Source organism: Marmota flaviventris, chromosome 7, assembly GCF_047511675.1.
Source record: "Marmota flaviventris isolate mMarFla1 chromosome 7, mMarFla1.hap1, whole genome shotgun sequence".
Classification (NCBI taxonomy): domain Eukaryota; kingdom Metazoa; phylum Chordata; class Mammalia; order Rodentia; family Sciuridae; genus Marmota; species Marmota flaviventris.
Window position 1 is genome coordinate 31,554,535 of NC_092504.1, and position 24,263 is coordinate 31,578,797.

A 24,263-nucleotide genomic window follows, 5' to 3' on the forward strand; every position below is an offset into this window, starting at 1 on the left:
GCCAATAATAGAGCTGGACACAGTGGTGCACACCTGTAATCCCAGCGGCTAGGGAGGCTGAGGCAGGATAAAGCCAACCTCAGCAATTTAGCAAGGCCCTAAGCAACTTAATGAGACTCTGTCTCAAAATTAAAAATAAAAAGGGGCTGGGGATGTGGCTCAGTGGTTAAGTGCCCTGGGCTAAATTTTACTAATTCCTAGGGGTAACAAATATGCTCAAAACATAAAATGTGATCTTCAAGATCATAAAAATAATTTTCAAAAGGGTTCGCTATTTTTGTAACACAGCAATGCAAAATTGTAAATATTTCAAAAATGTTTTTAAAATAAAATGCTTGAGATAATCAGTCATGAATTTTTAAAGCATATAATACAACCACAAACTAAATTAACTCAAAATAGTTCTCATATTAATTTGGATGGAACTACCATTATCTGATTTTTACCTAAAATGGCCTTATTTCTTCTTCTTTTACTAATGGCTAGCAACTTTTCCATATTTAATAAATTTAACAGGCAAAACAAAATTTCTAAAGAATACAACAGGATTAACAAAGTCTTGGTCATGAGATTTACATAAAACAAAACCCTGAAGATGACTAAAAATCAAGGGCTAATGAGCAGAAGGGTAAATAAATCTCTTAAATGTGAAGAGAACAGTTAAAACAGCCGGTAGTGTCTCTACTTGTCCCTCTTCCCAGTACTGGGAATTAAACCCAGGGGCACTTTACCCCTGAGCCGCCACCAGACTTTTTTTCTTTCTTTCTTTTTCTACAGATGTGTTCCCCAATTCAATCTGGACTGTTACAAAGACAGAAAGCACAGGGATTATTTTCTTTTGCATCCTAGTGCAAACCAAAAGAACACAGCAAATTGTTCAAGGTCTATCAGTGGATGTTGACCACCAGAGCTTTTTATTTTTAGACATAGAGTCTCACTTAGTTGCCCAAACTGGCTTCCAACTTTTGATTCTCCTGCCTCAGTCTCCAAAACCTCTGGGATTACAGGCATGTACCACCATGCCCAGTTCCACTAAATTTTTTTTTAAATAGGTAAAGCCTAAGGGAAAAGATAATTCCCAAATGAGTCAATACAGCTAATTTAAAAATTAGAGAAATGAGGGGGAAAAAATTAGATAAATGGGCTGGGGATGTAGCTCGGTGAAAGAGTGCATGTACAAAAGGTTCTGGGTTTAATTCTCCCAACAGTGTGAAAAAGTACCTTAGTTGCATCATTAATTAAATGCAATTAATATAAATTTTAACCTAAAAACAAAAAATTCAATAGAAGTTTAGTCATATATTATTAATCCTATAATGAACTGTTACAACTCTCAACCCTCTGGGATGCAATTTGGCAATAGGTATCAAGAACTAAAAATATTCAGATCAGTCAGGCATTGTGGTATACACTACTTGGGAGTCTGAGACAAGACAATTACTTGAACCCACAAGTTCTAAGTTAGCCTGCATAATATAGCATACTCATTTTAAAAATAAAACAAGAGCTAGGAGAGGTGGCATGCACCTGTAATTCAGCCACTCAGGAGGCTGAAACAGGAGGACAATAATTTCAAGGCCAATCTTGGCAACTTATTGAGACCTTGTCTCAAAATAAAATTAGAGCTGGAGATGTAATTTAACAGTAGAGTGCTTGCTCAGCATGTGTGAGACCTTGGATTCAAGTGGTAGTATTAGAAAAAAATATGTGGACCAACTATGAAAACTGAACCACTGACTTTGTAATACATTCTGTGTGATGCAGGCTTGATAGTATGTGCCCGCAGTCCCAGCTACTCCAGAGGCTGAAATAAGAGGATCACTTGAGTGCAGAAGTTCAAAAAAAGCCTTGGTAACATACATAGAGAGACCTTGTCACAAGAAAAAAAACCTGTATTTTTGTTTGTTTGATTAAAGTATACCGGTTTCAGAGTGAGAAAAAAAAATTGTAGTAAAAGAAAAAGGTTTATGTATTTAGTGAACAAACATAATTAAGCAGAATATAAAATGGCACCTATAAAGACAGTACTTTAAAAAAGAGGGCTCATAAAAAACAACATAATAGAACTGGATATAGTAGTACACACCTGTAATCCCAGTGTCTCAGGAGGCTGAGGCAGGCAGATCACAAGTTCAAAGCCAGCCTCAGCAACATAGCGAGGCACTAAGCAACTCAGTGAGACCCTGTCTCTAAATAAAACATAAAAAAGGGCTGGGGATGTGGCTCAGTAGTTAAGCACCCCTGAGTTTTTTAAAAAAAAAAAAAAAAAAAACATAGTAGGAAACTCTGGGTTGAGCAACTGGAAAATTTATGGGAACTTTGGGTTAGAACATTAGTTCCAGATGATATTAGGAAAACCCTTTTAAAGTGATATAAAGAAAGATTACTGACATTTTATTTATCTTGAATTAGTAATAACAGGCAATTGTTATTCAACATTATCCACTGATTTCCAGAATCTTCTTGGAACCACCCATCCTGTAGTTGTACCAAAAGTCTACTTTTTTTTTTTTTTTTTCTTTTTTTGGTACTGGGGATTTAACCCAGGGGCTATTTAGCAGTGAACTAAATCACTAGGATTACAGGCCTGTGTCCCCATGCCCATCTAGAGGCTAATAAATTTTGATTTGAGGCAGAATCCTGTGCAGCAGTCATTTTTATTTTTTTATCCAAACACTCACTACCTTTATATTTTATGATTTTGAGTCTTTGACTTCTGTTGCTCAGACTCCATTGTGGTAGTAGATATAGACTGAACTTAAGACTTGGAAAGTTTTTTCTTTCTTTTCCTTTTTAAATAAATCCTCCATGATACTGACCATCAAAACATGGAATAGTAAAATATAACAAATGGTGTAATCTGACTATCAGCTTATCCTCTCTACATTTCCAATTAATCCCTTACTTTAAGAAAAAGAGCTGGAGGTGTAGTTCAGTGGTAGAGTGATTGCTCAGCATACACAAGGCCTTGGGTTCAATCCCTAGCATCAAGTAAATGATAAATAAAAGTTTTTAAAAAACAGTTCTAAGGATCCACAATTACTGCAAGTTGGGTTTTTGCCTTAATTTTTTCTTAAGCTGTACTATAAAAATATGTATCCTTATTTAACCCCTCTCTAATCACTAATTCCCTTTTCCTCTTCAATAGAGGGTAGTTCTCTGCTCCTTCTTACAAGAAAAACATTTACTAATTTCCTTTCCCTCATAAAAAGGATGTTAGAAATCCATCACGCTCCATGTGAAATTCTTGTGGTTAAAAAAGTATTTAGAATTACTATGTACCCAGAATTTAAACTTGGAAAAGATTATTCTACCTTAAAATGATTACACTAGGGCTAGGGTTGTGGCTCAGTGGTAGAGTGCTCACCTAGCATGTGCGAGGCCCTGGGTTTGATACTCAGCACCACATAATAAATAAATAAATTAAATAAAGATATTGTGTCCAACTAAAAAATAATATAAAAAATGATTATACTAGTTACTATTGTGGTGATCAGATAACGACTTTTTTTTTGGTTTCCTAATTTTCTATACATTTTACATTTTGAATCAAATTATACATTTATATATGCGTACAAATGTTTATATATAAATACAATTTACCCACATGTAAACAAAAACTATTACCCAAAACAAAAATCAAATGCTGATGTGGAAATTCCCACACAATAGTAAAATAGTGGTGTTCATTTATAGATAGTTCTAAATTCTAAACCTTAAAAATTTAATACTTTAAAATAATTATGTAACTAGCTGACTATGGCCTATGTGCCTAGGAGCAGAAATAGAAGACTTTACTGTGTATACATTTCTGTATCTTCTGTAGCCAGGAATATCCCATGCCTGTAGTCTCAGCTACAAGGAGGAGGAAAAAGGATCTCTTCAGTCCAGGAATTTGGGATTAAGGAATCCTAGTCAACATAACAAGATCTCAGCTCTTAAGGAAAAAAAAAGGAGGGGGCATTTGTTTCTTCTGAATTTATACCATATGAATATTTCAATTATTCAAAGAGTTTTAAGTTTTTATTTTTTAGGCGTGGGGACACAGGCCTGTAATCCTAGTGATTTAGTTCACTGCTAAATAGCCCCTGGGTTAAATCCCCAGTACCAAACTTTAACTTTAACTAGTCCTTAACTTTTATATACATACATGTATGTGTGTGTGTGTGTGTATATATATATATATATATATATATATATATATATACACATACATATATATATATCATTTGTAGATGCACACAGTACCTCTGTTTTATTTATTTTATGGTGGTGTTGAGCATCAAACCTAGTGCCTCACACATGCTAGGCAAGTGCTCTAACACTGAGCTACAACTCCAGCCCTAGTCCTTAACTTTTTAAGAGTAACTTTCTTCCCTCTTTTAAACCCATTGGCTTTAAGGACAAATAATTATACATCTATTTTCTCTTGAAATGAATATGCTAAATTATCTGGACCCTCCATCTGACCCTTTAATCATTACCAAATTTGCTGGTTAAATAGTTAATAGAGTAGTACTCCTTATCTGCATACCTGAAACTGAGGATGGTATCAAACCCTATATACACTATGTTTTTTCCTATATGTACATATTTCTGATAAAGTTTAATTTAAAAATTAGGCACAACACTAATAACTAATAATAGCACAACAAGATATAATAACAATGTACAATAGCTGAGCACAGTGGTGCATGCCTGTAATCCCAGCAACTCGTGAGGCTGAGGCAGGTATATTGTAAATTCCAGGTCAGCCTCAGCAATTTAGCAAGGCCTTAAGCAACTCTGAGACCCTGTCTCAAAAAATAAAAAAGGGATGGGGAGGTGGCTTAGCTTTGGTTAAGCACCCCTGGGTTCAATCCCTGGTACCAAAAAATCAAAACGAAAATCAATATACTATTAATAAAAGTTATAAAAATGTAGTTTTTCCCTCAAAATACATTAATGTTTTCTTTTATGAGCTATTGTACCATAATATTTTTTTGCACTTTGAGATGTCAAAAGTAAACTAACACACAGTTCTTTGTCCTTCACAATTTCATAGATAGAAAACTCCTTTTTACCACAGATCCTAGCAACCTCTGCATATACCTTTTTTTTTCCCTTTCCTTATTAAGTGGAGAAATTACATTTTTTCATTTTAAGGTAACACTATGGCTTCTCTTTGGCACTTTCAAATGGCCACCACCAGACTCTTGCACTTTGGGGGTGTTATTAAATAAAAGTTTCTTGAACACATTCTGAGAGACCATCTGACACCCTAGATGATAACCAAGTGACTGACAGGCAGCATATACAGTATGGACGAATGCATTAGGACAAAGAAATGATTCACTTCCTGGGTGGGACAGAGCAGAAAAGGATGAGATTTCATCATCATTCTCAGTATGAAACACAATATATAACTTATCATTTACTTATGGAATTTTCCACCTAATATTTTCAGGACTTCGTTATCTACAGGATAGGGGGAACTGCTATATATAATAAAAGGTATTCTAATTCTGTAATTACCAAATTTGCTGGTTAGAGTTAATAGTTAATACAGTACAGAATGAACTAAATCCCAATATCAATGAAGAAATTATAAAGTATATAAACAGACCCTAAAATTGACACTTCTAAAGTCAATTTTGTTCTTTTGAAGGGGTGGGGGATACCAGGAATTGAACTCAGGGGTGCTTAACCACTAAGCCACATCCCAACCCTTTTTTAAAAAAATATCTTTTGTTGATGAACCTTTATTTTATTCATTTATTTATATGTGATACTGAGAATTGAACCCAGGGCCACACACGTTAGGCAAGCACTCTACCACTCAGCCACAACCCCAGCCCACATCCAGCCCTTTTTTTAATTTTGAGATATGACCTCACTAAGTTGCTGAGGCTGGTTTTGAACTTGTGATCCTCCTACCTCAGCCTCTGGAGTTGCTAGGATTACAGGCGTGCACCACCATACCCAGCCTAAAGGTTTTTTTAATCTAAATCTGAACTAATCATTTATTGCAAAATGAGTTTTTAAAAATTTACCATTATCCTCCCTACTCACTCTCTTGTGTAAGCCTTAATAATTAAGAGTACCAAATTAGAAATGGTGTTTAGTTCAGCTATTGAGCACTTAGCATGCATGAGGCACTGGGTTCAATCACCAGCACTGGAAAAACAGAGAATTACTAGAATAGTTAGTTATGTACCACCAACTATTAATGCAGGTATAGTATTTTCTTAGTTTTGTGGGCTTTATGTGGTACTGGGGATCAAACCCAGGGCCTGGCACATGCTGGACACTTGCTCTACCACTGAGCTCCATCCCCAGTCTTTGAATTAGTTCTAAAATAAAAGCCTGGGGCAGTGGCAAATGTTTACAATACCAGTAACTTGTCTGTAACCCAGCAACTTGGAAGGCTGAGACAAGGGGATTTCAAGTTCGAGACCAGCCTTGGCAATTTAGTGAGACCCTGTCTCAAAAAATTTAAAAAAGGCCATGGGTGTAGTTCAGTGGTAGAGAACTCCTGGATTCAAACCTCAATACTAAACACACACAAAAAACAAAACACACATGTTAGACAGAACAAAAAAGAGAAGGCCTAGACTAGTTTTGTTTTAGATCTTTTCCCAAAGTATAGCCAGAATCAAAGATATCTGGATGCTTATCATTACTGGAACAGCAAGCAGGAAAAAGGTGGTGGATGAAGAAGTAGTGTAAGAAAATATTATAACCCACTATATAGAAAGCAATCTTTTTTTCTAATTTTTATTTTATATAAAAAATTGGGGGGCTGGGGTTATGGCTTAACGGTGGAGTGCTTGCCTCGCACATGCAAGGACCTAGGTTCGCTTCTCAGCACCACATAAAAGTAAATAAATAAAATAAAGGTATTGTGTCCAACAACAACTAAAAAATAAATAAAATTTTTACTTCCATATAAAATATGAATAAAAAATATTTCAATAAATCATCCTAGGAAAACTCACTAGCAAAAAAAAGAAAAAAAAAAAAAAACAAAGATTGTAGCAATTTTTTTGTGTATGTGTGGTGCTGGAAATCAATATTAGTGTCTCACACATGCTAGGTAAGTGCTCTATCACTGAACTACATCCCAGCTGTAGAGATAATTTAAGTGAATATTTATGCGACCTTTGGAAAAGGACTTTCTAAAGATATATACAACAAAACAAGCTCAAAAAAATTATAAAGCAATTAGAAAAAATTTTTTACTAATATTCAGACATTTAAGAAAACTTTTTAGTTATGGATGGACACAATACCTTTATTTTATTTATTTTTATGTGATGCTGAGGATTGAACCCAGTGCCTCTACCACTGAGGTACAACACCAGCCCATATTCACACATTTTTAAAAATATTTATTTATTTTTTTTTTTAGGTGTAGATGGACACAACACAATGCCTTTATTTTTATATGGTGCTGAGGATCGAACTCAGGTCTCGCTCGTGCTAGGCAAGCACTCTACCGCTGAGCCACAATCCCAGCCCCAGATATTTTAATAATATACAGATTCTTAAAAATATGAAGGAGCCACATATAATTGCATTTGAGATTATAAACTATAATAAATTTTCTGACAATATGAATCCAAAAGTTTAAAAATGTTCACATCCCCTGAATAATTATATTACTATATCAAGAAAAATAATCTGAAATATGAAATTTTACATACAAATTATCATAGCTTTAAAAAGTGAAAAACAATTAAATGTCTCAAAGGGAATGTTTAAATTATGACACATACTAGGGATGGGAGGGGAAGGCAGGGAATTAGCAAGGATGTGGAATGTGATGGACATCCATTATCCAAAGTACATCTATGAAGACATAAATTGGATGTCAACCTACTTTATATACAGAGATATGAAAAAAATTACACACATATGTGTAATAAGAATTGTAATGCAAAAAAAGTACATGTATAAAGATATGAATTGGTGTGAACACACTTTATATACAGAGATATGGAAAATTGTGCTCTATATGTGTAATAAGAATTATTACACATATTTATTATTTAAAAGGATATAAAAATAAACAGCACATGCACACATTTTAAAAGGTACAGGAAAACACTCAAGAATAGAAAAGTTGGAAAAAATAAAACTTGAACATCATATCTCTGGGTAGCAGGATTTTACCTCTTCCTTTGTACATTTACTACAGAGTTACATCCCAAGGAGCCTCAAACTTTCCATTTCTTCTTTTAGCCTCCAGAGTAGATGGGATTACATTTATGTGCCACACTATCATCTCAACTGGTTTTAAATGTTTTTATGTAGATGCCAAACAATCTCCTCCATTTCCCTCACACCCTACAAGGCTCTTCCTGTGAGATAACAAAGGCTAACTCAAGGTCAGAAAATTAACAATTTAATGTATATTAAGTACATGATTTATGATGGAATCACTTTTTCACATAGCCAGCTGAATCTTTACAATGAAGAAGAATGATATAAAAATTCTTTCAACCCATAGCAAGAGAAGTAACAAATTAGAATGCATGCAATTTTTTTGTTTTGTGGGACTTGGGATTATGGGGAAGGGGGATTTTATTTTTGGAAAAATAGGGTTGGAGGCTTAGCTCAGTGGTAGAGTGCTTATCTACCATGCAAAAGGCTCTGGGTTCCATGACCAGAACCTCAAAACAAAACAGAAAACAGAACTCAGAAAAAGTATTCTAATGCATTTTTATAAAAAATAAAATAAAATAAAGCACCAATTTTACTGAATAAAGTTCCAGTTTTAAAACTAATAGTGAAACATTTTAGAAACTATTAGAATTGCCACCAGCATGTTCTATTTGAGTTTACTCTATTCATTTTTTTTTTTAAGTACTGGGGACCAAACCCAGGGCCTCACATACCAGGCAAGCATTCCACCACTAAGATTTACCTCTAGTCCTACTTTATTCTTTTTTTTTTTTTTTTCTTTTTTCAGTACTGGGGATTGAGTCCAGAGATTCTCTACCACAGAGCTACATCCCCAGCCCTTATTATGTTTTATTTGGAGACACTAAGTTTGTCTAAGTTACTGAGGCTAGCCTCGAATTGCAATACTCCTGCCTCAGTCTACCAAGTAGCTAGAATTACAGGTATGTGCCACCATGACCAGTTACTTTATTTTTTATCAGAGATTGGGCTGAAACAAATATAGCTATGCCTTAATAGTTTTTTATTAGAATGTAGCTTTACTAGCTGGGGAGTGATATTGGTCAAATTACATTGTTATATTGACTCAATATGTACAAACATAAGGCACCAATAAAAAATGGAGAATGAGAAAAAATGATATCTCAATAAGTTAAAAAAAAAAGGAATGTAGCTTTACTAGTTACTTTCACATATAAACAAAAACCCTTCTGATAACATCAAAACAGGAAAATTATCCATTTTAAAAATGAGGAAAACTGGGGCTGGGGATGTGGCTCAAGCGGTAGCACACTCTTCTGGCATGGGTGCGGCCCGGGTTCGATCCTCAGCACCACATACAAAACATGTTGTGTGTGCCAAAAACTAAAATGTAAATAAAATATTTTTTTTAAAAAATGAGGAAAACAAGGCACAGTGGCACGTGCCTATAATCCCAGCAGCTCAGAAGGCTGAGGCAAATTCAAAGCCATCCTCAGCAACTTAGTGAGACCATGTCTCAAAAATAAAAGGGCTGGGGATGTGGCTTAGCAGTCAAGCAACCCTGGGTTCCATCCCTGGTACAGGAAAAAAAAAAAAGAGAGAGAGAGAGAGAAAAACAGTTAGGCACAGTGGCACATCAACAAAAAAGGATGAGACAGGGGAATCAAATGTTAGATGCCAGCCTCAGAACTGAACAAGGCACTGAGCAATTTAATGAATTCTAAAATAAAACATTAAAAAAGGGGTGGGAATGTAGCTCATTATTAAAGCACCCCTGGATTCAATCCCCCCCCAAAAAATAAACATGAGGAAAACTTTTTCAGATAAGGTAGTAATTTGACCAGGATTGCATATATAATGTGACAAAGTTTGGACAGGAAGTCACAGTTAAATTCCCAATCAGATCTTATTCCACATCTGCCAGTTATGACCAGCCATAGACTGCATAGCTTATAAAAAACAGAAACTTATTTCTCACAATCTGGGAAGCTGGAATGTCCCAAATCAAAATGTGTACTCAGTGCCTTGGGGTGGGGGGGGGGTGCTTTTTTCTGTGTCCTCATAAGGTGAAAGGAAGCAAAATAGCCCTCAAGGGCTTTGTTCGTTTATTTGTTTTGGTACCAGGGACTGAATCAGGGGTACTCTACCACTAAGCCACATTCCCAGTCCTTTTTTTTTATTTTGAGACAGGGTCTTGCTAAGTTGTTCAAGACCTCAGGAAGTTGCTAAGGCTGGCCTTAAACTCACAGTCCTCTGGGCCACTGGAATTACAAGTGTATGCCACCATGCAAGGCATCTAGGGCTGCTTTTATAAGGGAATTTGTCCTATTCATGAGGAGCCCTCATGAGCAAATCATCCCCAAAGGCTCCTACCATATCATAATATTATCACTTTGCCAATTAGAGGGTTTTTTTTTGCTTCCTTTTCATTTTTCTTCCTTCCTTTTTGGTACTGGGGATTGATGCTTTGCCACTGAGCTACAGCCCCAGCTCTTTTATTTGGGACAGGGTCTTACTAAATTGCTTAGGGCCTCATTAAGTTACTGAGGCTGCCCTCAAACTTGAGATTCTCCTGTCTTAGCCTCCCTAGTCACTGGGATAACAGGTGTGTAACACTTGTAGGTTTAATTACAAATTCTGGGAGACACAAACATTCAGACAGATCATTGTGTTAAGTCTTAGATATTACCTCTTCTTTCCTCAGTGACACTTTACATCCTTACCTATATTTGATTCACATTCTAGGATTACTTTGAACTTGCAAAGACAACATGGGATAGCAGAAGGAAAATATTCTAGATAAAATTCAAGTAATAGCACTACTAAGAAATGAATAATCAACCTCTCTGTAACTTTATCTATAAAAGAGAAATGATAGCTAAAACTATTTATTTTAAAAGGTTACATAAAGACTGAGTAAGGGGTCTAGGGTTGTAGCTCAGTGGCAGAGTGCTTGTCTAGACACTGGGTTCAATCCTTAGCACCACATAAAAAAATAAACAAATAAAATAAAGGCACGTGTCCATGTTTAAAAATAATTTTTTTTTAAAGACCAAGAATTTGTAAGGTTGCTTTATAAGTGAAAAAGTAATGGGCCAATTCGAATCTAAAGTACCTTTAACACTCAGGCCTATACTGGAGTGTTTTGTGTTCCCCTGGGACCATAGCTATCATTCCTCTACATAAAAGGGAAGAAAGGCACCTTGTATTCTGAAGCTCAGTTCTTCACCTACTAATTTGTCTTTTCCTGGTTGTAATTTACTCATGTATGATACCAAAGATTCTTTCTACCTGGTCAAGGTCCAGGGGTAAAATTTATCACAAATGAGCTGAGCATAGTGGCACACGTCTATAATTCCAGCTACTCAGAAAAGGCTGAGACATGAGGATCATAAGTGAGGCCCTGGGTCTTTTCAGGCAACACAAAAAATAATATAGGGATGTATTTAGAATATATGAGAACTGGGTATGGTGGCACATGCTGGTAATCCCAGGTACTTGGGAGGCTGAGGTAGGAGGATTAAGAGTTCAAAGCCTGCCTGGGCAACAAAACTCCATCTCAAAATAAAATGAATATCTGAGGTTGGCTGCCATTGTAGATCACGATACAGTGCTTGCTGAGCATGCACAAGGCCCTGGGTCCAATCCCCAGCTGGGAGTGGGAGGATATATGGTTGTGTGCACATATATATGTGCACCATAAATACTACACCATGTGTATCTAAGAGACTTGGACTTTGGTGTCTCTGAAGGTCCTGGCACCAAAGGACAATCATAAATTCATGTTTTAACAAACTGTTGTATTGAGCATAGTGGCGTACAACAGTAATCCCAGTGACTCAGGAGGCAGGAGGATCAAACATCAGAGGCCAGCCAGCCTTAGCAATTTAGTGAAGCCCTAAGTGACATAGCTAGACCCTGTCTCAAAATATAAAAGGATGGGGTATGTAGCTCAGGGGTAAAACACCCCTAGATTCAATCTCCAGTACAAAGAAACAAACAACAACAACAACAAAACAGACTATGTTGTAAGACAAAACACAACAGCCAAACACTGACTTCTAATTCTCATGTGTACCACTGAAGATGATAACTGCATCCCTAACTTGATGTGGAGTACCTTTATTAGGTGTTAAATTTTGAAATCTTTGCACTTATAATACTTGTCAATAAGTGCAGGCAAGCATAAACTAGCTTTATTTTGTACTTTTACAAAGCTGATATATTTGTGCTTTGACCTAAATTTAAAAAAAGAAAAAAGGGAAGTGAAAATTCAATATGAAAATAAGCAACGAGAAGGAAACTTTCTCCAAAATAAAAATAGTAAAATTTAAAATGTTACTAAATATATGTATAGGCTCTACTATCCACTTAAAAATTGTTTTAGCTTAGAAAACATACTTTCCTAAGATGATTATTTTAAATCAATAGATATTTCAAGTTAAAATGTTCAAATACCATTTCCCCAACCCCCCCCCCAAAAAAAAAAAAACAGAAAAGTAAGTTACTTTCCTCAGAGACACCTTCTACTTTCAGATCATAGTGTTAAGTCTTAGATATTACCTCTTCTTTCCTCAGTGACACTTTACATCCTTACCTATATTTGATTCACATTCTAGGATTACTTTGAACTTGCAAATATATGAAATATACTTTCATATATTTTCTAGGCATACCTGAGTACATGTACACTGTTTATAGCTGTTGAATTATGATTAAAATCCTTTGTTTCAAATCATTAAGGTGTCTTTAATATGGCATATATTAAAATTAGACTATGTAATTCTTCAGAGCTTTGATTAACTATTTAAAGCAATGGACCATCACAGTATTATAATAGTAATAAAACCATTCATGTCCAACCTTAACTGAGCTCCAAGCCAGTTTATTCAAAATATCTTATAATATACAGTCAGTTAAAAATCAGGTTTAGGGGACTGAGGTTGTGGCTCAGTGGTAGAGTGCTCACCTGGCACATATGAGGCACTGGGTTCAATCCTCAGCACTACATAAAAATAAATAAATAAAGAGATTGTGTCCACCTACAATCAAAAATTTATTTTTTAAAAAAATCATGTTTAGGCCAGGCGTGGTGTTACATGCCTGTAATCCCAGCTATTTGGGAGGCTGAAGACAGGAGGATTGCAAGTTTGAGGCTAGCCTACACAAATTAGTGAGACCCTCTCTCTCTCTCTTTTTTTTTTTTGGTACGGGGATTGAACCCACTGAGATACATCCCCAACCCATTTATTGAGACAGGGTCTCATTAAGTTACTTAGGGCCTCACAAAGTTGCTATGGCTGACCTTGAACTTGGGATCCTCCTGCCTTAGCCTCCTGATTCACTGGGATTACAGGTGTACCCCACTGTACCCACCTATAAGACCCTGCCTTAAAATAAAAAAATTAAAAGGGCAGGGAATATATAGCTCAGTGGTAGAGTGCCCCTGGGTTCAAGATCTAGTAGTTCAAGAAAAAAATCATATTTAGGGTCCTGGGTTTAATCTCTAGCACCATAAAAATCATGTTCAGAAAGTCTCTAAAGGACAAGCTGAGAAGCTCACTGTATTAAACAAAACAAAAGTATATAAGAATATGTGGGTAGGGGCTGGGATTGCCTCGAATGTGTGAGGCACTTGGTTCGATTCTCAGCACCGCATATAAATAAATAAAATAAAAGTCTATCAACAACTACAAAAAAAAAATCTTTAAAAAAATATGTGGGTATATACCCTTTACATCAATTTTATTTTTCTTGCAGCATTGAGAATGGAACCCAGGGCCTCATAATGTTAGGTAAGCACTCTATCACCAAGTTACATCCTCAGCCCCCACTGGAATTAAAATTAAAAAAAAAGACAAGGAAATACATATACAGAAAGTACTTCTAAGATGATTATGCATTCATTGTTGGTTTTATACATTACTTCTTTTACAACTTTTCAATTTTACAAGTAGGTAAAGTGATAGGAGAGAGCCTGGCTGTTTATAGAAGTCTAAAGTGGGTTAGGCTAGAGCTCTGGTAAAGGACTGAGTCTCCACAGAAATAGACGTGGCCAGTTTGAAAGACTATAAAGGAAAACTATAAAACAACCAGTACTTCTCTGGGTTGAAGTCTCCCCCAAAATCAATGTAACAATCAAATTTAACATTATTTTCACTCATTTGGAAAGAAGTCTTACATTAAAAACTCTCTGTAGTTTATGATCATCCAAAAGCAGTCCAAAAAGTAAAAATCAATAAAGAAAGAACTCAAATGACTTACCAAGAGGTAGAAGGTGATAAGTGATGTGGAGCAAGGGGAAGTACTGGGGATCAAACCCAGGGACTTACACATGCTAGACAAGTGCTCTACCACTGAGTTACACATATAATCCATTTAATTGGATGTTTAGACAAGTATCTGTCACTGAGTTATACCAGGGTCATCTTGAATTTACAATCCTCCTGCCTCAGGCTCCTGGTTTTTTGTTTGTTTTTTTGGTGATGGTAGGGGTACCTGGGGATTGAACCTAGGGGTACTTTACCACTGAGCTACATCTCCAGTCTTTTTTATTTATTTATGATTTTGGTACCCAAGATTGAACCCAGTGGTGCTTAACCACTAAACCACATTCCCAGCCCTTTTTTAAATTTTGAGACAGGGTTTCACTAAGTTGCTTAGGGTCTCACTAAATTGCTGTAGCTGGCCTCGAACTTTTGTTCCTCCCACCTCAGTCTCCCAAATTGCTGGGATTACAGGCATGTGCCACCATATCAGGCTCTTATTTTTTGAGACAGGATCTTACTAAGTTGCTTAGTGCCTTATTAAGTTGCCAGGCAGACCTCAAACTTGAGACCCTTCTGTCTCAGCCTCCTGAATCACTGGGATTACAGGCATGGGCCATCATGGCAAGCCCAGCAAGAAGAGTTTCTTTTTTTTGGTGGGGGCAGAGCGGGGGGTGGGGGTGGGGGGGGTGGGGTGGAAACCAGGGGTTGAACTCAGGGACACTCAACCCCTGAGCCACATCCCAGCCCTATTTTGTATTTTACTTAGAGACAGGGTCTCATTAAGTTAGTTAGCACCTAGCTGTTGCTGGGGCTGGCTCTGAATTTGCAATTCGCCTCTAAGCCACTGGGATTATAGGCGTGCACCACCACACCCAGCAAGTAGAATGGTTTCTGATATGGGGAATGCTATGTAATATACATGGAAGGAAAAAATAATCTGAATTTATTTTTAGCTCAATAGACTCTCAGAACTCAATACAAAAAAAGCAAGACAAACTGGGAGTCTATGTTTTTGTTTTTTTTTTTGACACAGTGTCTCACAATATTGCTCAGTCTGGCCTTGAATTTCTAAACTCAAGAAATCCTCCCATTTCAGTTTCCCCAGTAGCATAGAGTGTTTCTGAAGGCCATTTCCCAACTAAACAACTTCAGGCTAAACCAAACAACAACAACCAGAAAAAAAACAAAACAAACAAACAAAAAAAACCATGGAGCCTTGAAGACAGGATCAGAAATGAAGCAGAGAATATATCCTGTCCTTTAACAAAACATAGCCTATCTTAACCAAAGTACTGTGTACAGTTCCAAATGCTGTAGTTCAGAAGCAGTAGGGTACAATGATAAAGATCACAGATTGAGGTTTAAATCCAAGCTTGTACCACTTACTATGTCTGAACTTCATTTGTAAAGGGGAATAGGAATTCCTCATCTGTGTTGCTTTGCAGTTGAACAAAAAATACATGAGAGTAATTTTTAGCTTAGTAACTGATAGTGTTAAAAAAAAAAGGAGGGGGGCTGGGATGTAGCTTAGTTGGTGGTATGCTTGCCTTGCATGCACAAGTCCCTGGGTTCAATCCCCAGCACCACCAAAAAAAATAAAAAATAAAAATAAAAGAACTTATCATTACTACTATAAAGCTAAAAGTAATCTCCCAGAAAATATTAAAATATTAAGAGACATTTGCAAACTTTAATGTATATTACAGTCACCTGAGGAGCCTACATTTCTCCAGGGCTTAATTTCATTGGTTTGAAATATGATGAGAGTGTTCTCTTGCCCAGATATCAAGAGTTATTGAAGGCTTGGGATGTAGGTCAGTGGTAGAGTGCTTGCCTGGCATGCCTGAGACACTAGGTTCAATCCTCAGAACTGCATTAAAGAATTATTGAAGAGGGGCTAGGGCTCAGCGGTAGCACACTTGCATGACATGCATGAGGCACTGGGTCGGTTTCTCAGCACTGCATATAAAAAAATAAAATAAAGGTCTATCAACAACTAAAAAATAAATTTAAAAACTATTGAAGAGAATTCAGGCACTATCCCATAAAAACAGGCTAAAATTAGATTCTTTCATAGAAAGGACTGGCCTAAAGCAAGAATAAAAGAACAGACAAGGCCCTCATTCTCAAAGAACTAATCTCCAATGGAGACAGACAATTTTAAAGGGGGGAATTCAGGATAGTGAAGTGTTGTTATAAATAACAGAAAGGAAAGACAGGGTAATCTCCTTGAATAGCCAACATCTGAACTGCCACCTGAATGGCACCACAGAATCAACAAAAGCAAGATCTCAAAGAATTATGAAACCCACTTGCAAAGGCCCTGAAGCAAGATCTAGCTTGGCAAGTTCCAAAAACAGCAATGCTGAAGAGAACAGAAACTAAAAGACACATAGGTGACTAGACTCCAAAGCACTGAACTAGGCAGAGGGTTACAAAGTAAGAAAGAAAGGCAATGTCAAAACATGTAGTACCTGGCAAGTTCTATATGGAGTTTGCTTTTTATTCTGAATTGGAATAGGACACTTTCCACAAGAAGGTGATACAATGAGTTTCAAGGATCTCTTAGGCTATGATAACAGGAATATATAAGCCCAAATGAAAGGAGGGAGACCATAAGGTTATTCAAGAGGATCAGGTGAGAGATGGTGACAGTGTGGCAAAGTGGTGGCAGCAGAGATGGGAAGAAGTGAATACATATTGAATGCTATAATTTAAGGCAAATCAAGGTGAAAGAATTAAGTCACATAACAAGTAGTAAGCACCTGGAACTAATTATTCAAGGAATAAAAATGAGGGCTAGGGATGTGAATCAATGGTAGAGCCCTTGCCTAGTATTCATGAAGCCGTGGGCACACTCCCCAATACTACACAAAGAAAAAAGAGAAAGAATGAAAATAGACATTTACAGGTTTTAGCTAAGTTTATGAGAAATCCATCCCAAGGAGGTTATTAGCATATTTAGGACACTTCATGGTATTTATCCTTTGAAGCTGAGGTGAAGAGAACATTACCTTCCAGAGTAGGTTATTTTGGTGCCAATGTTGAAAACTAGACTAAATGGGCACAGCCCTCAGATCCAATGTCAATAAACACATTAAGCATGTTGTGTAAAGTAAAATCTTCCAGGACATTCCTACTAAGGTCCTGAACAGTTGATTAGAATTTGGAATACAGTATAACTGAACTTAACCTCAATGAAACCATTAAATAAACATTTTAAACTTCCATACTGTCAACTCAGGCCTGTGCCTGATTTCCCAAGAGTTAAGCTAAGCCTTACTTTGTCACACATAATGAAGATTAATTTCTTAAATCTTAAATAGCATCATAGAGATTTGGGAAGTAAACTTTTCTTTTTTTCTTTTTTTTTTTTTTTTGAGGGGAAGGGGGGGTGGTGAGACAAATTTTTAAAACCACTTTAATAATTAGTTTTTCCAACACAGAAAATATTCCCTGAAAGTTAAGGTCCAAAGTTTAAATCTGCAAAAAATTTTATTACTCAAAAAAAGTACACGTATGTGAAAAAGCAAGTTGCAGAAAAGCATATTTGGTATGATACCATACTTTTCTGGTGACGTATTGATTATTCTTTTTTGGTACCAGAAATCAAACCCAGGGGCACCTAACTAACCACTGACCCACATCCCCAACCCTTTTTGAAATAGGGCCCCACTACTCCCTAAATTGCTGAGGTTGGCCTCAAACTTGTGATCCTCAGCCTCCCCAGTCACTGGGGTTACAGGCATGCAACACCACACCTCGCTGATTATTTCTTTTTGCTTATCTGCTTTTATCAATGGTGTCTCCAAGTATAACAAAGCATTTTGTTTAAGCAAAAATATTCAGTCCTAGGTTAGCATACAAGGTCAAAAGCTAAAAAAAAGAGAAAACAGTTTTCTTCATTCAACATCTGCATGATTCTAAATCACAGGATGAAAGGTTCAAAGAAGTTCATGTTCCACCACAAGGACATACTCTTCAAGGAAGAAACAAACTCCTAAGAGAACTCATCCTGGATTTGATAGGGGGCAATTGATTACGGTTTTGTTGGTCTTTCTTGCTGTTTACCACAGAAACAACTCCACTAGTGAGTTATCTGAGAGGATTATGTTCATTTTTTGGAATCGCGTTAGGACGCGAAGGTGGTTTGGTTTTCTGATGTCTTTTATCACGAAGGGAAGCAGGCTGGGAGCAAGCTACACTAAAGGAATCTGCGTAAGCAGTCACCTGAAGTGGGAACACAAGCATTCTGTTATCTTCCCTGGATAGTGAGAACGCCTCCTTAAGGGTCTCAAGACTAAAATACCTGGAAGGTTTTCTGCTTTCCAAGTTGCTGTATGTAACAGTTTGACAAAACAACACAAAAATTGGAAGGTCCTTTCCACAAATGTAGATATTACATGAGTGGAGTTCATCCCACTCGTATGATGCAGAACGAAAAAAAATTCTATTAGTAAAGCCACATCCTTGATTTTGCTAACGGGGGCAAGTGAAAATAGCTTACCGATTCTATGGCTAACAAATGCCATCTTGGCTAAAATCCTAACATGTTAAACAGCCACTCACTCTGGCGAACTTTGGCTTTAAACAGCAACACGGGACTTATCGTACAGTATTCGTTCCAATACCGGGCGCTACCTCTTTACCGTCTGCCCTGGTCCCACTTACTAAACGAATAAAATGGGAATCCTTAAAATTCGCAACAGAACAGGGGTCAAAAAGCTCTCGCTTCCAGGATGGCAGATTTCCTGTATCCTCAATCACAACAAAGGACGCATCCTAGTGACTTCATCATATCCAGAAAGGGCTGAAGACGGGTAAACGAAATAGTGTGGATTTCAGGGTGGCTGAGTTTTTCCCTTCCAGCTACGACTCTCTACTTTTTACTCCATTATATGCCTCCACCCGTGTTGACTGTCTGGCCCTAAAAATAAAACCACCCGTGGCTCGCGTTCACTTTCTCGCCCAGCCCCGACTCGGGCTTCCTGCAGAGAAAGCCGAACAGCAAGCGGTCTGCCTGGTTGCTCTCCGGGGCACGCACGCTCGGCAGTAGCGGGCTTCTCCGGTGCTGAACCGCCAGTCTGGCGGCCGGGAAAGCACCGACCCAGAAACAGCCCCTCTGTGCCGCAGCCACCGCAGTCCCCAAGAGCTTGAGGAGTCCCCAGGAAAAACCGGGGTGAGGGGAAGGTGGGCCGGCAAAGGGCGGTGGGAGAGGGGAGACACTCACCCGCCCAGACAACAACCGACGGGGCGGGGAGGGTGGGGGCCGGGACCTAGTCTCGGCAGAAAGACCGCCTGGGGCTTCCGGAACGTTGCGGCTGCTCCGGACGCCGCTGCCGCTGGTGCTCTTGGCTGCCGGCGTCCTCCCCCGCCTCTGTTTGGATTCGATTGACCACGTCACTCTTAGCCACGAGACCCGGATCTGCCGGCTCCCGCGGACGACGGCGCAACAGATTGCAGCGCCTCGAGACCCCAGAGGCCCCGCCCGCCGAGCATGCGCCCGCCCAGTGCCTGTCCAGGGCGTCGGTGGGAGGCTGCGAGGGCTCGAGCGGCTTCGGGCGCTCACGTCACGCCATGCGTGGGGGCGCGAAGCGCGGGGATGTGGTTCCGGTCGGGAAGGGTGGGGCAGAGGACTATGAAGGAAGCAGGGTGAGGCCACACGTTTGTTGATTTATCTCGCGGAGCCCGTTTTCTTTGGTAGACTTTGTCTTCTCGCAAGGCTCTCTTTGCTGAGCTAGAGTCCCTCCGTGACCATAGTCTTTAGAATACCGAGGTAGAGGTAGAAGTAAGCACAATTTGATCTCAGCTGAAACCCGGTACAGCTGTAGAGAGGGTGGTGTATTGGTAACAAGCCCAGGTGAAAATTGGAGCTTGAGGATTAAAGAAGTATGTGACTCCCTTTACCCTCTAGAACACTTTTGTACCACAAAACCAACGGGAATATTAAAAGGACTAGGTGACCAAAGATGAGCTGCTCGTTAGGAGGTGGAGGGGAACGCTTTTGTTAGGCAACCAACCCAAGCTTTTGTTGCTTTGGTTTTAAGGAAATGGAATAAGGATGCTGTTTGTGGATTAAGAAATTCTTTTTTTTTTTTCTTTTCTTTTTAAAGCTAGGAGCTGTGGAGCATGCCGGTCATCCCAGGTACTTGGTGAGACTGAGGAGGGAGGATTGCAAATTCGAGACCAGCCTGGGCAACTTCGGAAGACCCTGTCTCTAAAAGGGAAGGGCGGGACTTGGTGGTGCTCGCCTGTAATCCCTGCAACTCCGGAGGCTGAAGCAGGAGGATCCCGAGTTCAATGCCAACCTCAACAGATTAGCGAGGCACTTAGCAACTCAGTGAGACCCTGCCTCTAAATAAAATTTTAAAAGGGGGGGAAGGGGGCGGTTGGGGATGTAGCTCAGTGGTAAAGCATCCCTAGGTTCAGTCCGCAGTCTCTCAAATAAAAACTAAATTTTATTTTGTAGACTTAATTGGTGCTTCCTACTTTCCCATTCTAGCCTCAGTTTAATCGCTAAAAGAGGAAAGTTGGCAAAATTTAGGACTATGCTTTTGTTTTCTTAGGTCCGTGAATTGATGAACTTTGATTAACTGTAACCAGTACCGGGCTTGGTGGTGCGTGTCTGTCTGTAGTCCCAGCTACTTGGGAGGCTAAGGCACGAAAATCGCTTGAGCCTGGGAGTTTGAGGCCGTTTGGGCAACAAGTGTGAGTCCCAAAGATTTTACAGAAGTACCTCTTGCCCTATCCTATAGGAGAGGTGAAAGCTATAGTTGTCTTTCTTGTTCTGACTTGGTAATCTTTTCACCTACCCAGCTTCTCCCTCAGTTTGGTTAATTACTCCTCTACAAGCTGAATCACCTTAAGCAAATTACTATAATCTGCATGAATTTTTTTGTTTTATTTTGTAATAAAGTAGATATTGAACACCGGTAAAGGTTCCTAGAAAACTAAAGATTTCTGGTAAAACTCCAAGTGTTTCCTTAGTTAATTGTTATTAGGAGTTGGTACAAAATAAACTTCTTACCGGGTGCTGTGGCTCAGGCCTGTGGTTTGGGAGGCTGAGGCAGGAGGATCCAGAGGTCAAAGCCAGCCTCAGCAATGGCTAGGCCCTTAGCAACTCAGTGAGACCCTGTCTATAAAAAAGAAGAAGTAGTACAAAAAAAGCACTTAGGATGTATGTCAGTGGTTAAGTGCCCCTGAGTTCAACCCCCTGTACCCCAAAAAAAGCCCTTCTTGGCCCTTACATGCAATCCTGACCTCTACTTATTCAAATTCAGACATTTTTGAAGTGGAATCTATTGCCTTTATGAAGTTCATGAGCTGACACTGTAGCAGAAGGTCTCTAATTTGTGGAACTCTGTAAACAGAAAGTTTTGTGTGCTTGGGTGCATCCATGTGCACATGTGATTGAAAACACAGCTGTTTTTAAGAGTGTTGAACAAAATTAAAATGTACTAGAATTTTGTGCTGCACAGAATTCTTTATAAAGTACGCTGCAAAAAAATCAAAAGGGTGGGATTCTGTGACTGGCCACCAGTGATTCTTAGCTCTCAGGATTGAGTCTTTAGTCATTTGTGTCAAGGTTACTTTAACCAAGAGAGTACAACAGGAAGATAATATGGCTTCTGAAGCTGTCATAAAGGCACTGATAACAGCTTTCTATCTCATTCTCTTGGATAGCTTGCTCTGGGGGAAGCCAGTCATCTTGCCATTCTATTCAAACAGCCCACAAAAACTCTACTTTGGAGAGGAACAAAAGTTTTTAGCAAAATAGGGCACCCACTTGCCAGGCATGTGAGTGTACTCTCTTCACAGATCCTGCAACCTTAATTATGCATTTGGATGATTCCATCCCTGTTCAACGTTTTACCACAATCTCATGAAAGCTAGAAAGGGCAACCTCTGACCCACAGACTCTGTGCTATAGCATCTTGTGTGGGGTTTTGCTTTGATCTTTAAGTTCAATCTTTATAAACTTTAAACAATGGATGAACTAAAGATTCAATATGTAAAGTAACTTAATGATAATTCCTACCACAGTACCTGAAGCATAAAGATAGAATAAATATTTGTTGAATGGGCTTAGAGAATTAAAAGAAACATCAATTATAAATGGAACAAATCAGTATTTACTGATAAAGAAGTAATATACTATATGAAGGGCTCATAACAAATCAATAAGGTTGATATTAACACCTCCAAACATGTAGATATAAAATATGAATTGTTAATACACAAAAAGGAAATACAAATGAGTAATATTTGAAAATTTTCAATATCAGTAATTTAAAAATGTAAATTAAAGCAAGGTTTCTTTTTTTGACTACCATATTATGGAAATATTTTTAAAAAGGGGTATCTCATGTTAGTCTCTGTTAGCATTACTGATAGAAATGTAAATTGGCACATATCTTTTGGGAAACCAATTTTTGGCAATATTTCAAGTTCCATAAAAATACATTCATTGATACAATTTCACTATTAGGAATTTATCCTAATGAAATAATCTTAAATGAGAGTAATATAGCATAAAGATACTAATTTTCATTTATATAATTGGAGAAATACAGAAATAAACGACATGTAAAATGATAATGGGAAGGATAAATGTTACATTGTGTCTTAGGATCTAAAAATCTTGGTGATATATAGTCATAGTTTGGAGAACATATTCCCCAAAACATTTATGAATACATAAAGCATGCATGTTGACAAACTTTTCTTCTTCTAAAGCCAAAATTGACATTACATTGGTCATTCTTGAAGGGAGTAAAAGAGTTCCTTATGACTTTTTTTTTTTTTTTTTTTTTTTTGGTATTGGGGATTGAACCCAGGGACATTAACCACTGAGCCACATCCCCAGCTCATTTTTATTTTTTATTTTGAGACAGGGTCTTGCTAAGTTGCTGAGGCTGGCTTTGAACTTGTAAATCCTCCTACTTCAGTTTTCTGAGCTGCTTGGCTTACAGGCAAGCACCACTGTATCCTATGACTTTTTTAAAAATATTTTTTTAGTTGTTGATGGACCTTTATTTATATGCAGTGCTGAGATCAAACCCAGTGCCTCACATATGCTGGGCAAGTGCTCTACCACTAAGTTATGATCCCAGCCCTCCTGTGACTTTTTGACCTTTTATATGGTTTGAATTTTTTCACATCCATATGTTTTTTTTTTTTTTAGAATAAAAAAGTCATTATTTATTTATTGTACTGGGATTGAACTCAGTACCTCATGCATGCTAGGCAAGTGTTCTGCCAATAAGCAGAACACTCCCACCTTTTTTTTTTTTTTTTTAATTTTGTTTTGAGATAGGGTCTGGCTAAATTGCCCAGGCTGGTCTTGAACTCACAAACATCATAAATAACTGGAATTACAGGCATGTACCACCACACCTGTGTTTTTGGTTGGTTGGTTGGTTAGGGTTTTGGGGGGGGGGCAGGGGTTTGGTTGGTGTCTTTGTTTTTTATTTTTTTTATTTTTAAAAAAAATGGTTGTATTAGTCTGCTCAGATTTCCATAGAAGAATATCACAAGGGGCTGGGGGTATAGTTCAGTGGTAGAGCACTTGCCTAGCATGTGTGAGGCCCTGGGTTCGATCCTCAGCAACACATTTAAAAAAACTAAATAAACAAACATTGTGTCCATCGACAACTAAGAATATTAAAAAAAAAAAAAACATATATCACAGGGTTGGGGTTGTGGCTCAGTGGTAGATGCTCACCTAGCATGTGCAAGGCCCTGGGTTTGATCTTCAGCACTACATAAAAATAAAGAAATAAAATAAAGGTATTGTGTCCAACTACAACTAAAAAATAAATATTAAAAAAAAATATATCACAGAGCCGG

The 24,263-nt window shown here is 38.0% G+C and overlaps 1 protein-coding gene, 1 long non-coding RNA gene and 1 other non-coding gene across 4 annotated transcripts in view; 1 reads left to right on the forward strand and 2 right to left on the reverse strand.

Moving 5' to 3' along the window:
* Smim14 (small integral membrane protein 14) overlaps positions 1–19,948 on the reverse strand; it is a 75,150-nt gene extending 55,202 nt beyond the window's left edge. The window contains exon 1 of one of the 2 annotated variants that reach the window (XM_027938585.3): positions 19,645–19,948. The gene's annotated coding sequence lies outside the window, so the exon portion shown is untranslated. Of the gene's footprint in view, positions 1–14,409; positions 14,990–19,644 lie in introns of those variants that run through there. The other variant, XM_027938579.3, reaches the window with a different exon arrangement.
* On the reverse strand, positions 776–900 carry LOC114100806 (small nucleolar RNA SNORA31). The gene has a single exon (XR_003584140.1). It is a non-coding gene; the product is annotated as a small nucleolar RNA SNORA31 (small nucleolar RNA).
* A 172-nt stretch (positions 19,949–20,120) lies between the features above and the next one.
* Positions 20,121–21,880, forward strand: LOC139706403 (uncharacterized). Its single transcript, XR_011707965.1, has 2 exons — positions 20,121–20,303; positions 20,528–21,880. It is a non-coding gene; the product is annotated as an uncharacterized lncRNA (long non-coding RNA).
* Positions 21,881–24,263: the final 2,383 nt, after the last annotated feature.